Consider the following 4,700-nt stretch of genomic DNA (forward strand, 5'->3'; position numbering starts at 1 on the left):
GAGAGAGAGAGAGAGAGAGAGAAAGAGAGAGGCTTCCAAAAGTTTGTGGATCTTTTCATTATCTTTTATTTCCATTTTCCACAAACTTTTTGGACCATCCTTATATACTCAGAAAGAGAGACATACAATTTTCTTCTATTTCTGAATTTCAATTCTAGAAAGTTATTTGGACAAGATACATTATGTAGTGCCCATCCAAAAGTATATAATTAACAAGTATATGTGAAATACTTCAACATCTGCTATCCTTCAATGATTATTTTGACATTTTTATAAAAAATACACTCTTAATGTCAAGAGGTTTCCTGTTTCTATGCTTGCAAAATTGGGGTTTGGCTTGTGAATATTAACCCACAGCTTACCTGAGCACAAATCAGAAAGACTCCCATTGAAAGTGATTCAATTTCATTTGCATCACATAAGCTTGCTTCTATTTTTGCTCGGCAATGGTAAAAGTCAAGGCCATCTGCTTCCTTTGTGCCTCCTTTTCAATGACATTCCCTAAATCAGTTTATCCTTATTCTAAATTTCTTGATTTAGTTCATTATAATGGTTACAACACTACACATAAGCTTATCTTTGAGTGAAGAAAACCGAAAGAAAAGAAAATGTAAAGAAGGCCAGGAAATTGCTATCCAAAGAAGAAACTAGTAAAAAGTGAAAAGCAGATATGGGCAGTCCCTAGGGTATGAATGTCTGAATTATAGGCAACTCATACTTGCTCTGTAGTGTTATGTAAATTTCCCCTCACTTTGAAAACCATTGAATCCCCTACTCACAACAAATTCTTCACAATCTCCTTCACTTGCTGCATGTGCAGCTTTTTAATCACTGAAAAGGTTTCAAGCCTTTTCTTGCAGGAAAGAAAGCATGCACCTGTTCCAACTTATCTATAAATTTGACTTAAAGACACACTTAAGAACTGATCTTGTTCATAACCTGGGCACTGCTTGCAAATGATAAATATAGCCAGTTCACTTAGGAATAGGTAAAGAGTAATTTAAAAGCCCAAAAGATCTTCAGGATATATATATATTATCATTTATCACAATTATTTTGTGAATGTGAATAAAATGTGATCTCTAATGTTTACAGGGAGCATGGTGGCTCTGTAGGAGAAACACTGAACTGTGAACCACAAGGTCAGGGCTTAAACCCACTGGCTGTTCCATGGGAGAAAGAGGAAGTTTCTGCCGCTGCAAAGATTTACAGCCTCGGAAACCCTAAACAGGGTCATTATAAATCAGTACCAACTCAACAGCACTTAACAACAACAAAGTTTACAGAGAGACTTATAATTTTAACAGGGGAAGGTTGGGTTTTCCCCATTTCTGTCTCAGAAATCAACCACAAGCCATGATGGGAATTATGATATAGAGGAAAGGTCTACCAAAAATAGTGAAGGCCCAACAGGTGTGTTGGAGGATGAGGAAAGAAGATTCCTGTAGCCCCATTTTTCCAGAATGTATACACTACTAAAAGAAAATAAATATATGATTTGAATATAAACAACCTCTTGATTATGGAAAGGATGACAGCTGTTGAGATTGAAGCTCCTCCAATCCCAATGTGGTTCTGAGAAACAGAACAGGAAAGGCTGAATGATCTAGCATAATATGCAGCATCATATTTGCAAGAAGTCATCCTCTGGTGGTTGTTGTTATTAGGTATCATCAGTTTGGTTCCAACTTAAGTCAACTTATGCACAGCAGAACAAACTACTGCCCAGTCCTGTGCCACCCTCACAATAGTTATTACACTTGAGCCCACTGATGCTGTTACTATGCCAATCCATCTTGTTGGGGGTCTTCCTCTGTTTCACTGACCTTCCACTTTACCAAGGATGACGTTCTTCTCCAGGGAATGATCCAGCCTGATAACACGTCCACAGTATGAGAGACAAAATCTTGCCACTTTGGTTTTAAAGGAGCATTCTAGCTGGACTTCTTCCATTCCTCTGGTAGTACAATCAATTGAACACTCAGCTACTAACTGTAAGACTAATAATTGAAAGACTGGCCATTTGAACCCACCCAGAGGCAGTTCAGAAGAGTGCCTGCAAAGGATCATAGACATGAAAACTCTATGGAGTCTTTCTACTCTGTGCACATGGAGTCACAAGGAGTCAGAGTGCATTCAAAGGCAACTAACAACACCACCACCATCTGTGAGACAAGGATAGCAAAGTCTCTGTCTTCTTATCACTCCTGCAATGCTAATCTTGACTGGTCTTTGTAGGGAATGGGGAGCTAAAAGTATTGACAGTCACCAACACTCAAAGATTGAAAATGCATATTGCTCTGAAATCACGGCCTGGCCCCTTCCTTACATGAACCTATGGCAAATAACCTGATGCAGAAAGAAGTCATTTAAAGATAAATAAAAATCAATTAGTAACCAACACATAGAGTGAAGATGTGCTGGTGCCGATTCATCTTTCATAGATAGCTCTTATTTCATTTTAAACAATTTATGTTCTTTAGTAAAAGGACCTATTGTTGTTGTTGTTAAGTGCCATTGAGTCGGGTCCGACCCATAGCGACCCTGTACAGGGTTTCCGAGGGTGTAAATCTTTACGGAAGTAGAAAGCCTCATCTTTCTCCCGCGGAGCAGCTGGTAGTTTCGAACCGCTGACCTTAAGGTTCGCAGCCCAATTCGTAACCACTACGCTACCAGAGCTCCTTAATTGCATGCAATTTATATCAAATTCAACTAATATTTATAAGACTTTCATAATGGCTAAAGACTTTCATATAAATGTTCACCAAATTTCTAGGAAATGGTTATTATTATGCTTTTTGTTCAGACTGGGAAACTGATCTTTACATAAGTAACTTACCCAGACTGAACAACTACTTAGTGGATTATGTTAGTATATGAAGAAAAATCCTCTGATTACTACATCTTCGGCCCTTTCTCTTTGAACCAATACTGGCAATATCAGTGTAGTGTGCTATTTGAAGTATAGCCTTTGTGAATCCTAACGTTACCATTTATTTGCTGTGTGATTTTGGGAAATTTACTTAACTTCTCTCTACCCTAGTTCTATCTTCTTTAAAATATACCAACTTCATGAGCTTTTGCTGATGATGGTGTTGCTTTTATTATAACAGTTTAGGAAAAACTTAAAAATACAGTTCTGAGTTTGCATTTTAAATTAAGGGCTTTATGTTAAATTCTTTAGCAAGAAAGTATTTTTCATGGATTTTTCTAATGAAAGAAAGCAAACTTAATTTACAATTTGTAGAAATATATCACTGCAATTTACATATTTAGATAAATTATAAGGTGCCCTGTTGGTGTGGTGGCTAAGTACTTGACTACAAACCAAAACATCAGCAATTTGAACGTACCAGACTCTCTGTGGGAGAAAGAGGTGGCAGTCAGTTTCCACAAAGATTGCAACCTTGGCAACCGTATGGGACAGTTCTGCTCTGTTCTGCAGTTTTACTATGAGTAGGAATCAACTCCATGGCAGTGGTTTACATTTTTCTGTATATTTACGTAATTTTTTTTTAAGTCAACCAGAAATTACCTGAAGCAACTTTTTAAGAGTTTAGTATTTTTTTCCCCACAATTTTTACTGGCTCTTTTTAATTGTGATCAAACTATACAATATTTTAAATTTGTTGTTGTTGTTAGTTCCATGGAGTCAGTAATGACTCATAGAGACCCATGCTTTAATATAACAATTATAATCTGAGTCAAAGAACAAAAGTCAGTGCTAACCCATTTATCCTAGACCATCTCTATGACTTCTCATAGGCCACTAACTTTAACTAGTGCAGATGTTAGAAGCACATCTAATTTAATAATGGCACTACCACGTAAATGACCAAAAGGAGAAAGTCTCCAGTTTATAATTTCATAATGTCATTTGCTAAGTACTCTATTTTTCACCTATTATTTACCAACGTAAACAAAATACGTGCACATGACGCACAAAGTATGCATAGAAAATGAATGGTAGAGGGTGTTGCATGGTTTTCAAAACCACATAATTCATGTATTATTTGTGTAAAAACATTATAATCATACATATATAAGGACTGAGGGGCAATGTAACTATTATTTTCTTTACAAACTTGTTGAGTGAATTATTTCCCACAAAATATGAATCAACTTTGCTGGGCTAAAATTCTTAATGGTTCGGCAGTTATTGGATGATTCCCCATGATGATATCTGATGTGATAAACCAACAATAGGATTAAGGGTGTGCTTAATCCTTTCACCACCCCGATGCAATGCAAAGGACTGTTGTTTACAATATCTTTGCAAAGACAAAAGGAGAGAAAAATGGAGCGAGAGAAACAGACCTACAATAAGAATCATAAGTGGAGTGGGTCTTTTGGACCTGGGGTACTTGAAATTTGAAGTTCCTACATCCAGGGAAAGATTAAAGCAAAGACACATAAAGGTCTCCAAGTAATCGAGGACCTACAGATTCTGAAAAGTGATGAGAAACTTTCTCTAGAGTTAGTACTCTGAATTCAATTTTTAGCCTCTAAAACTGCGAAGGAATAGGTTTCTCTTTGTTAGAGTCATCCACTTGTGGTATTTCTGTTATAGCAGCACTAGATACTAAGACAAAGCTCAAAAAACAGCCTTGACTATAGGGAATAAAGGGTGTTGGTGAGAGTTTTGAAGTTCTTTACAACTTCTTTAAGAGAAAAAGACAAAGGAAATAAACAACAACAAC

Source organism: Chrysochloris asiatica, unplaced genomic scaffold (genome assembly GCF_000296735.1).
Source record: "Chrysochloris asiatica unplaced genomic scaffold, ChrAsi1.0 scaffold00113, whole genome shotgun sequence".
Classification (NCBI taxonomy): domain Eukaryota; kingdom Metazoa; phylum Chordata; class Mammalia; order Afrosoricida; family Chrysochloridae; genus Chrysochloris; species Chrysochloris asiatica.